This window comes from Ochotona princeps, chromosome X (assembly GCF_030435755.1).
Source record: "Ochotona princeps isolate mOchPri1 chromosome X, mOchPri1.hap1, whole genome shotgun sequence".
In the NCBI taxonomy this organism is placed as follows: domain Eukaryota; kingdom Metazoa; phylum Chordata; class Mammalia; order Lagomorpha; family Ochotonidae; genus Ochotona; species Ochotona princeps.
In genome coordinates, this window is record NC_080865.1 from 97,525,486 (window position 1) to 97,538,159 (window position 12,674).

A 12,674-nucleotide genomic window follows, 5' to 3' on the forward strand; every position below is an offset into this window, starting at 1 on the left:
TGGAACAGCTGGGACACAAACCGGCACTCATATGGATCTCAGGGCTTGAAGGGAAGGGTTAGCTGATAATTTAGCCACTGCAGCAGGTTCAGATGTAACACCATTTCTTTATCCACTCCTCTTTCAGTGGGCATCTAAGTTGTTTCCATGCTTTCGCTATTATGGATTGTGCTGCTATAAATATAGGGATGCATTTTACTTTCTCATATGCAGATTTCACTACTTTGGATATACTTACAGAAGTGTGACAGTTGGGTCATGGCCCAACAGCATTTGTTCAAAAGACCAAACTTTTCTCTTGGTTCTTACAAGTTCTCTTGTCAAATATTAGTTGGTTGTACATATGTGGGCTCACTTCTGGGGTTTCTGTTCTGTTCCATTGATGTTCTCCTCTGTTTCTGTGTAAGTACCAGACTATTTTGGTAACCACTGCCTTGTAGTGTATCTTGAAATCTGAAATTGCAATTCCTTTGGCTTGATTCTTATTCTTCAGGATAGCTTTGGCTATCCACTGCCTCTGCTGTTTCCCCAGAGAACGGGTGCCCTGGTGTCTCTTTACCATTGGCCTGCCCACTCCTATAACCCAGCATCATGCCCTCTCTGCTTCTCCACTAATCCTTCTCCATCTGCTTTAACATGTCCTCATCCTATTCCACCATCTTGCTGCTCCATTGTTGGCATTTATAAGAGAATCACAGAGGCTCTGGTTATGGAAGACATGGCCACATTTTATAACAACAAGACATCCATTCTGTACAGTTTCAGAATATCTGTCCATGCAGATGGAATAACTTACACTGCCAAAGTGCTTCAATTTTATAGCTCCTTCATCTCATGTTCCTGGGAATGTAGGTGGTCACAAGCATATCTTTGTTTCCAGAACAAGTCTTCATCAACACTTCTCACCACACAGCTGTCAGTATGCTCTTGGCATAGGCTCTGCTCAGTCCTCCTTGGCCTCCTCTTTTTATCAGCAACCATAACAGAGTCATTGTGTGTCAGGTCAACAACCACAGATTGTAAAGGTTCATGAGTGAAGTCTGCAATCTCATCTCCAACAGTTTCCAGGAGTTCTATGGGCTGTGCTTCCAAGAAAATCCCAGGATTGGAAGTTGTTTCCTGAGTTTGCTTCCCGGGCTTGTCTAAAATTTACTGTCTCACCACAATGCTCTGAGACAAAGCCTATTTCACAATTTTTACATTTGTTACCAAGTGTTCTTCTTCTCAACTATGATCCCATCCAGAATACTCCATTCGAGTTAGTTGTCATGTCTCTTTAGCCTAGCAATTCTCACTTCCCTTGTTTTTGATGACCTGGACAGTTTTGAGGAATACTGGCCAGACACTCCGCAGAAAGTCCTCAGCTGGGATGTATGTGACTCTTTTTCTCATATTTACACCAGAGTTGTGGTTTTTCAGGAGGAGGATCACAAAGGTGAAGTATCATTTTATTATATTTGATTAAGGATTCATTTTATCAGTATAGCAGCACTATTTCTATTGACCTTGAACCTACTAAGAGAGTGTCTATCAGGTTTCACCACTGTGAAGTGACGCTTCCTTCTTCATGTCCAGGATGTTCTTGAAAGTCATTATATACAGCACACACATAAAGAGTAGGGAGTTTGTTGAAGATGAAGAATGTACATACACTATTTAGAAAATGGGTTTGTGGAATTTTTTCCTTTGGGATGTAATTCAATACTATCCAGTTTTCCTACTCAGAGCATCCCCTTCCCTTCCTACCTTCAATTCTCCCATCCATCTTTGTTTTGAGTAATTGCTTGCTTTATGGCACTACAAAATGCTGTGTGCTCATCTTGAGCATTTCCTACATCAGCATGGAACTGGTCATTTCTCCAAGGATCCTTGATTCCTTTTATTGGAGAATGGTTCTTTGCTATTAGGGTTTTGGTGCCCTGTAAGTTTTGATGGTACAAGGAAATGTATGTGTCTATACTAACAAGTTATGGGTGCATATTTATAGGTGTCTTTGTATTTACCTTGCAATCCTTGCCTCAGTTCGGAAGACTAGCAGCATCAGACTGCCCTATTCTCACCCTGTTGTTTGTCATCTGAGGCCCTTGTGTAAGCTGTTACCTTGCTTTGCCTCTTTCAGGAAGATTTCTCTGTTATGTCTGTAGCAAATGCCCTTCATCTGTGCATCAGTGATGTGTGTGTGTGTATGTGTGTGTGTGTTGTGTCAGTACTGTATGATGTTTGAACGACACCTTGTCTTCTCCTCTAAAATGTGAATTTGTTGTGGGAATGAACTGAGTCTGATCAATTACAATGGCCCTAGCACATGCCTCCGTGGGTTCATGAATTTTCACAAAGGAGAGTGAGCCTACACTACCCAAGGGCAAGTCGAATTGTGCTCGTAAAACAATTTAAGCGCAGAACTGTATGTCTGTGAATTAAATGGTGACTGGATTTAAATAGCCAAGCCAAAGGGTTGCTTTGGAATTGCTTAATCAGAATTAGAGATTCAAACAGGTGATAGAAAATTAGTCTCAAAGGAAAGTGTATCTATTGGATGGTGTTCCAGTGTCCCTCTTCATCTGTGGAGCTGATTAGCAACCAAACCAGTTTAATCTTGCAGGGGAATCATTTTACCTTTACCTTTTTCTCATATTTGTGGCCAAAGAACTTGGTATTTTCTTGAATTTTTGACCAGTTCTGTAAAGATGAATCCCATTTAGTGGAGTGATGTGCTCTTTTCTGTTAAGCTGATTGATGACAAACAAAATATGAGGTGGCTTCAGCCACTCCTTTTTGGTTCTATTCTGAGCTAACTGTTCAATTATCTGCTTTTTAAAATTAAATTTATTTATTTTACGATACAGTTCCATAGGCACTGAGATTTTCCTTCCCCCTCCCCAAATTCTTACCCCCTCTTTGATTTCTCCTAAACTGTTACAATTGTATAGTCCTTCACAATCCATTGTAAGTCCATCATTCTGCTACTTCAGTGTATCTTGACATCGTAGGTATGGACAATGGCAGAGCCCAGAATCGTATTGTCAAGATATATTTATCAGTTTCATTGGGAGTCCATCTTTAATTTGAAAGTAGAGATGTGTGCTGCATTGTATCTTCACATTTGGACATGATAGTCTCCATTACACAGTTACCATACACCCCCTTAAAAGAAGAGCCAACAACAGGAAGAAAAAATAGAAAATTAACACCAACATGAAGTTAAATAACATGCTACTGAATGAACAATATTGCTGAAGAAACGAAAATCAAAAACCTTCTTGAAGTAAATGATGCTACTGTGTGACCTATGAGTCAGTGAAGAAATTAATAATAAAAGCAAAAGCTTTTGTGAATGAATGAAAATAAAAACAAAAATATCAAACCCCTTGAGATGTGGCAAAAACAGTATTGAAAAGTCTAATGATCTTGTATTCTGCATGAAGGCTGCCTTATGGCAGAGAAGATATGATGTTTTTCCTGTTGGAACTGAATTATTTTATTGAGCATAATGGTCTCTAGTTGATATCATTTGGTTGCAAATAGTAGAATCTTGTTCCTTTTCTTGGCTGAATAATATTCCATGGAGTAGATGTACCACAGTTTCTTTACTCCTCTTTTGACAGGCATCTGTGCCTTTGTAGATGGTTATTATCTGCTTGAATGATAAACCTAGGCCAGGATTATTGGTGCTTGCCTGCTCTTACACAACATGGGGCAGAGATCCTCCATTAGCATGCTTGTGTGCATTTCTGGGAACCCTGCTATGTTAACTTGGCATGATTATATTGCTTCATATCAAAGCATATTGCATCTATTCTAACTTCGGTGCTTACAGCTTTAGAATGACATAAAATCCCAGTTCTTCAAAAACCTGTTTAATGTTAAGTTTTAGCTCTCACTTATTCATGTGACTAATTTCTAATGCAAAAGATCCCAGTCATTGGTTGATACCAATTAGATTTTGTTCTAACAGTTCCTGTATAAACCTTTGTGAGATCTGGTGAACCATAGGTTGCTATGTGTGGGTCAGTGACACCAATGAGCAAGCTTCACTTTGTTCTTTCTTCCTTTTAGTTGAGTCAAAAATAACTTTTCTGAAGATTTTGAGAATGCTAATGGATTACCATTAAATGGTATTCAACAGCTCTGCCAAGGTGACCTTATAATGGGGGGAGAGCATTTCTACTGGAGGGAATTCACCTTCACAAGCTACATATTAGCTGTTGCTTGGGATAACACCAACTGAGGAACACAGAATGGTATGAGTGTTGATTGTGATTTGGCCCTTATAGAAATGCATCAGGGCCCGGCGGCGTGGCCTAGCAGCTAAAAGTCCTCGCCTTGAAAGCCCCGGGATCCCATATGGGCGCCGGTTCTAATCCCGGCAGCTCCACTTCCCATCCAGCTCCCTGCCTGTGGCCCGGGAAAGCAGTCGAGGACGGCCCAATGCTTTGGGACCCTGCACCCACGTGGCAGACCCGGAAGAGGTTCCAGGTTCCCGGCATCGGCACAGCACCGGCCGTTGCGGCTCACTTGGGGAGTGAAACATCGGATGGAAGATCTTCCTCTCTTGTCTCTCCTCCTCTCTGTATATCCGGCTTTCCAATAATAATAAAATCTTTAAAAAAAAAAAAAGAAATGCATCAAAAGTTGGATCATCCTCTACTTCTTTATTAGAGGCATATGCAAGAAGCTGGATTGGAAGTGGGGCAGCTGGGATTCAGTGGAGGCCCATATGGGACTCTGGCACTGTGGTAGGTTTACCTACAACACCCTACTACCTTAACCCTGCTGAAGAGGTGCTTGCAGTCACAGTTAATCAAATGAGGCTCTGAGACTGGAGACAGCATACACCAGTCTGATGCAAGAAGCCTAGAAATGATTTTGTTTACTTTTTGAGGAAAACTGTCATTCCTGTACACCATTAAACCCACCTTCCACACTTAGATATTACTTACCATTCCTCCACCTCAAACACATGGACCAATGTCCCTTTTCTATTTGCACATGGGACAAAATATTGTGGACATTTGTCTTCATTTCTCAGTCCACCTGCACTCCTTACCCCCAGTGGCTAATTGTAGACCTATCAGTTTGGCTTCTAATCCTGCAGGACGCGCCCCCCCCACCATCCCCATACCTTACCCTCCCTGTCTCACATAGACCTCTTTTTTCCTTCCTCTCTTCTTTCCCTCCCTACCACCCCACCCCCACACACATACACATACACATTTTCTTTCTGGAACTACTTGATTTTATTTCCATTTCTGGCCTTCGTTTAATATGTTGGTTGCAGAGTGGGCCCCTAGGTTATTGGCCATTGTTTCACCACTGTTTGGGAGGATGCTGCAGCTTGTTCTCTGGCCCAGGCTCTGCATTTACGGGCTGAACAGCATGTCACATGGAATTCTTCCATTTTCCAGTGCCCTTCGGTCCTGCTCAGCTGAGCTATGTTTTGAGTCTTATTCAGCTTGTGAAAACAAATGAATATTTTCGGTCTTATTGTTTTCCTTGCTTCTCTTGAACGGGAGGGGGATGATTTAGGAGATTTTTTTCTTGAATTCCTTTGCAGGGTTTTTTTCACCTTCGCGATTTTCATCTGTGTTTGGAAACACAACAAAGTAAGTCAAAGAGCATAGATTTGGGGGAAGAGAAAGAGGTGTAGGAAGGGGGTGCTTCATGAATAGAGGCACAGGGTTTCTGTCAGGCAAGAATGGGTTAAGGGTCTTGATGGAGGAATTTACATGAACAAGAAGAGGAACATAGTTAGGGTCACCTAACCTTGCGGCCATGTCTTCTCTTTGGTTGACAGGTAGTCTTCTTTTGCTTCTTGCGTTTGGTCCTTGAGATCTTGTTCATGATTGAGTATTCCTGGGAATGTTGGATTTCTGTGATGGGCAGAAATCTCTTTAGTTTACTTAAGTTTACCTTAGGTCTATCCTGGGCTCCTGCCTTCCCCATATGCCCCCCCACATTGATCATGAGAAGCCCCGCCCTTCAGCTTTGTTTGATCAGCAAGGAGCTGCCCCAACCAATGAAAGTCCTGTGGTGGCTATGAAATCACAAAGCACCAATGCTGACATCCCTGTGGCAGTAGGTGGGCTGCTTGGGGGCAGGGGCATTTTCAAAACACTAGTTGAAAAAGGTGGGAATGTTGACTCAATATTACCTAAAGATGCATTCCATAAGGACGTATTACCTCCCTCATTTCCCCATGTCCAAATCTTAGATGTCACCTGGTGAGGAACAGGTGTTGCCTCAGAGGCATTCTCCATGGCTTTCCCCTTTCAATGGTTCCTTCTGTTTTCTTCCATTCATTATCATGACCTCTTATTTTTACATCTTACCTGAACTCCTTCCAGAGTAATGTGGAGTCATCCTACTTCTTTCAGGAATTTTTCATTTTAAGCTTGTTTTTTATGGCCTATAAACTAAGAAAAATTTATTTGACATTTTGTGTTAGTCAGCTTTTTATCACTATATTGAAATACTTGAGCCAGTATTTTTATAAAGGAATGTTATTTATGATAACCCATGGCTCTCACGATTCATAGTCCAATATCCAACAGTTCCCGTTTTTCAGTCTCTAGTGATGGTGTACTTGATGATCAGAGTATCACACGGTAAAAGGAAGTACATGTGTCTGACTATGTCTAAGTAATCTGCTATAAAGCCACCAGGATTTGATCATAGGGGCCTCCACCTTAGTAACCCAATCCAACATAGTCACCTCCCACAGGTCCAGCCTCCGAATATCATATGCTCTGAGAATGATAAATAGATTAAATTTCCCTCTTAAGACTTTGGGGATGAAAACTGTGAATTGGAAAGGCGGTGGTCATATGGACAAATATTCAAGTCATATCATGCTTTTAAATGATTGATAACAGAATCTAAATATGATATGAAAATAGGAGCCGTAGCCTAGTGGCTAAAGTCCTTGACTTGTATTCTCCAGGATCCCGTATGGACATCAGTTCGTATCCTGGATGTTCCATTTCCTATCCAACTCCCTGCTTGTGGCCTGGAAAAGCAATTGAGGATGGCCCAAAGCCTTGGGACCCTGCACCTGCATGGGAGACCCAGAGGACGATCCTGGCTCCTGCTTTCGGATTGACTCAGCTCTGGCCATTGCAGCCAGTTGGGGAGTGAATCAGCAGTTAGAAGATATTCCTCTCTCTGTCTCTCCTTATCTCTGTAAATCTGACTTCCCAATAAAAATAAATAAATCTTTTTTTATTTTTATTTTTTTAATCTTTTTAAATTATATTTTTTGACAATCTTTACATAGTTAATTACGGTAAAAAGGTTCAGGGGCTATAGGGAAGTGGGTAAGACTATTATTTCCATATTGTTTCCTTCATGTATCTGAGGTAAAGTGGGATATTAAGGGAGAAGCCCCACCCAGTTTCCCACCCAGTTTCCCATCCACTCCAAGTCCCGGATGTGAGGCATGCTCTGAGATACTTGCTTAAGTGGTTTTGATAGTTCACCAGTTATGAATCGCTGCCAGTCTCGCCACTCCGAGCACGATAAGGTCGTTGAAGAATCCACTGATTGACATTGTCCATCATAGAGTCTCCATTTGCCCAGTATTTCGCTGCCATCATATGGCTGAGGTGGTTGATTGACTTGTTCTGTCCTCTGTCTCTTCATGGTTAGGGTTCTGAGTCCGGCATTTCGATTGGGGAGATCCCCAAAGAAACTTTGAGGTATTCCCAGACCAGATTCTTGTATGTTCTAGCAAGCACAGGGCCCAGCACAGTCCATCACCACGATCAGCTGGTGGTTGCAATTGCTGGGTTGGTTCTGTTTTCAGTCCCGACTTCCACTGGAACCAATAAATAAATATTTTAAAAAGAGAAAATTATGTGAAATTTCATTGTATATGAGTAAAGTTTTGGTATTCTACCAATGCACTCATTTAATTATTGTGTGGCTACGTTTGCACTACTGTAGAATTAGCTGTGACAGATTAATATGACTTAAAACACACATAAAGTATTTACTGTCATTTTGTAAAACAAGTTTGCCAAGTGCGGTTCTACTTTGTTCCATTGATTTTTCATTGTGTTAAAATAATACTGTCTTCATTCCTGTAAACGTTAAACAAAACATCGAATTAGGTAGTGCAGCTTATCTGACTTTGCTCTTCTTTTAAAAGATCAGTTTAGTTTCCTAGGCCCTTCATGTATTCACAGGAATTTTAGAAACAATTTTTCCTTTGAAAGAAAAGCTTGTTTTGGTTTCATTATGATGATGTGTTGAGTTTATAAATCAATATAGGGATAATTGATACCTTGACAATTTGATAGTTTCTGTTTGTGAACAGATTCTCTCTGTCCAGTTATTTTGGTCTCTCATTTATCTGTGCGGTGCTTTGTTATTTTCAGTTTGTTGTCTCTTTCATAAGTGTTTTTTCATCAGCAAAGTTATCTACTCCTGGAACTTTGTTAAGATAATTTTACATTTTGAATTAATTTGGTATTTGCTTTGCTCGTTTATTAAATAGGTTTTCAGTGACTTTTGTCATTACTTTAACTTTGTTCACGTGACATTGTGCATAATATTCCATTCACTTATTTAAATGTCTGTAGTGTGAGTAATGATGTCCCCTCTGGATTTTCTGAAACTAATAGCTTATATATTGTGTCTTTTATTGATTAATTTTAGCCTTTACCATTTTTCATCTTAAAAAGATACTTTGGGCTTTCTTAATGCCTCTTGTCCTTTTTTCTATTACATTAGTTTCTGTTCCTTGCCTTTATTATTCTGCTTTTTCTATTTAATTTGATTTTAATCTGCTCTTTTTAAATAGCTGCACAAAGTGGAATATTATTCACATTAAACCTTTTTACTTTTTTACATAAAATAAAGCTATAAAAATCCCACCTGGGACTGCTTTACTGCTGGTGTCATATGTTTATTACATAGCTTTGTGTTTTCCATTCAGTTCTGATCCCTTTTTTAGCCATGTATACATCTCTTCCTATATTCATTTTCAGAAATTGAAGTAAAACTCACAAAATATAGAATTAATTACCCATTTTAAAGTATGCAACTCAGTGGCATTTAGCACATTTACAATGTTTTACAAATATCACCTCTGTCTATATATCTAGAATATTTTTATCACCTCAATTGAAAACCCCGTATATGTGAATGTGAACCTTCCATTCCTTCTGTTCCTTCCTCCTCCCAGCAACTAGAAACTACTAATTCATTTTGTATCTTTACTGATTGGCTTATTTTAATTATTCAATTATTTCATATGAATGAAAACGTGATATGTGATGTTCTGGACTCACTTCACTTGCTTGGATGTTTTCAGAGCACACCCACATTGTAAGATGTGTTGATACTTCATTACCTTTTTTGGCTCTAATATTTGGTATATTAATGTAAGAACTCTTCAAAATGCATGGAAATATTATTTTTAAATGCATGGCTTTCAAAAACTTTTATACTGAAATAACTTCTTTCAGTTTCCTGTTTCTGTGGACTTAAAGGATCCTGATGTATCTCAAATCATTTACCCATTCATCCGTTTATGAAACTTGGATTTTTTTCTAGCACTTGAGTGTTTCATATAGTGCTTCTATCAATATTTGCATTTAAACTTTTGTCTACATATCTGTTTTAAGTTCTTTGTGTATGTACAGGGGAGTTGAATTAACTGGGTCACTTGGTAACTCTATGTTAAATTTTTGCAGTCACCAAGCTGTTTTCCATAGTATTTTGTATTCTTACTAGCAATGTACGAAAGTTTCTATTTTTCCATGTCCTGCCAACACTTGTTAGGATCTAATTTTTATTAGATGTTATGTTACCCTCTGGGAAGTGAACCAACGGATGAAAGTTATTTCTCTTTGTCTCTCCTTCTCTCTGTAATCTGCCTTTCCAATAAAACAAATACATTTTTTAAAAATGTTATTTTATTTTTGAAAGGCACAGTTATAGCGAAAGGATGAGAGACAGTGAGATCTTCCATCTGCTGGTTCAGAATCAAACCCGCAGCAATGAGGGCTGGGCCAAACTGAAGCCAGGATCCAGGAGGCTCTTCTTCTCCCATGTGGACGGCAGAGGCCCAAGTACTTGAAGCATCTTTTACTGCTTTTGTTAGACCATTAGCATGAACATGAACTGGCAACAATATAGGATGACAGTGTCGCAGGCAGCAGCATTACCCACAATTCTATAGCACCCTCCCCCAGTTGTATTTTTGATTTGTTAGCTCTATAATGATTATTGATGTTGGATAGCTCACGTGCTTGTTTGCTATTTGTGTATCTTTTTTGGAAAGTGTCTATTTGAGTCTTTTGTTTGTTTAATTGTATTGTGCGTCTCTTCATGATTGGATTATAAGCAGTCATTTACATGATCTGATTGCTAGAATCTTAGATGTATGATTTGCAGATATGTTCTACAAATTTGTAGTTTATCTTTTTACTTTATTGATAATGTTCTTTGATGCACAAAACAGCTTACTTTTTGTTTATTTGTTTGTTTATTTATTTATTTAGGATAGCTGAGTTACAGAGAAAGAGAAAAATCTTCTATCCACTGGTTTGTTCTTGAAGTGGCTGCAGTAGTCAAAATGGGCCCAGTCCAAAGCCAGGAGCTTCTTCTTGGTCTCCCACATGGATTCAGGGACCCAAACACTTGAACCACCCTCCACTGCTTTGCCAGGCCATCAGCAGGGAACTGGACTGGAAGTAGAGCAGCTGGCTCATGAACCAGTGCCCATATGGGATGCTAGTGCTTGCAGGTGGAGGATTAGCCAATTGAGCCATCCCACCAACCCCTAATTTTTATTAAGTCTGATTTTATGTGTTTTTTCCCTTTCATTGCTCATGATTTTGGTGTCATGTATAAACATTCAGGCCAAATTCAATTCATGAGTATTTACTCATATGTTTTCTTCATGTTTCATGATTTGCCCTTATACTTAAGTCATTGATCTGCTATGAATTTTCTTTATATCAGGTGAAGCAGGCTTTTAAAATGTGATGCTGGTTTATTAGTTCAGAGGAAATTGCCAGCTACTTCTGTTTTCCTAGGGTGAAAGAAAGAGTTTTGAGAACTGCTGTCAGCTCTCTTTTGTTACTTAATCACTATGGTCAATCTATCTCATTCCTGCTAGGGAAAGAAAAAAGTACTCAGCATTCCCAAGCTGCTTAACTTTGCATTTGACATCCTCCACTATCCAACAGCAGCCTGCCTTTTTCAACTACACTGCCTGCCTTTTCTCTGATTGATCCTTCAGTCCAGGCAAAAGTGCCTGCTCACTGTCCGTTCCTACCTCAACCTGGGCACTCCATTAGCTGTTTCTTTAGGGAAACCTTTGCTATGGGCCATGTTATATCTTATTCACCACTGTAACTCAGGCATCCAGCATCATGTCTGGCACACACTGCAAAGTCACTCTTTGCACATGAACAGGTCCTAAAGTCAGCATTTAAAATGGAAGTCATTTGGCCAAATTGCTTCTTTTTTAATGCTTTGAGGACAAGTACTATTGGAGAATAGCATCTGTTCTCAGAAAATCCAGTGATGCCAGCTTTTTCTTCACTGTGGGAACAGATTACTAGGTTGTTCCTTTGGTCCCCAGATTAAATAATTGGCTTGCGTTGTAGTTGATCACACTGTGTGAAAAATATCTATCTTTCAACGAAGAACAACACTTTACAAAGTGATGTGTTAACACCAAGAGAACAGATTTATACCTTTCCTCTTGTCTCACACTCAATCCAGTGTGAGATATTGAGTGTATTGGTTGATTTGCCTATACTATTTAAACAATTTTCTCCTACTATGTATATCTGAATTCATGTAAGTGAAATATGCCTGTGAATTCCAATATTATAGACACTCAAAAGTTTCTTTGCATGGATGATTTAATTAATACTCTTCTCTCTACTTGAATCTCCCTTTTTTCCCTGCCTACCAAAATGATATACATTTGCACAGCGAGGTTGATGACCTACTTATCCCACCAGCAGGCTAATTATTTCATTTAGTATGTGTCTATTGTACAGCAGACAATGTAAAATACCTTGGGTGCTTTGCCCTTATGAAACAGGAATAGTGCTTGCTTTTCCCATTTAAAGGATAAGAACACTGAGATTTGGAAAAGCTATTTTGCCCAAAGCAAGTTCCATCTACCTTGTCCACTGCTAACTCCCCAGTGTAAACCTAGTGCATGACAAATAATAAAAACACGTTCAACAAATATCTATTTATGATATAAAATACCTGGCAAATTTCAGGCCTTTGCACTCAGTCTCGTAGCCAAGCTTCTTGGCTTGTCTCAGCACATGGCACCAACCTTACTTTCTTACCCTGTCATTCATGTATTAGCTCCAGCCAACAATATATGACAGTTTTTTTAATTTAGACTTGTTTTATAATACTATTGGGTGATAATATATTGTATATTTCTGTAGAAAGTAGAAGTATATGATTTCAAATATTTAACCTTACATGTTTGCTAATTGTGAATAATATACTAACACATGATGTTAATACTATGGGAAGTAGGGCATGGTTTCTATGGAAACTCTCTATATAACTTCTGTAAAATTTCTATTTGATTCTTCTTCATGAGTTCTATCTCCTTAGTAGTATTTTTATTCATGTTACTCATTGATATGCTTATTTCTTTAATGTCTGTCTATATTCTCTTCATTTCA

The 12,674-nt window shown here is 39.1% G+C and overlaps 1 pseudogene; it reads right to left on the minus strand.

Moving 5' to 3' along the window:
• Positions 1 to 631: 631 nt before the first annotated feature.
• On the minus strand, positions 632 to 10,355 carry LOC101528801 (E3 ubiquitin-protein ligase RNF4-like; annotated as a pseudogene).
• Positions 10,356 to 12,674: the final 2,319 nt, after the last annotated feature.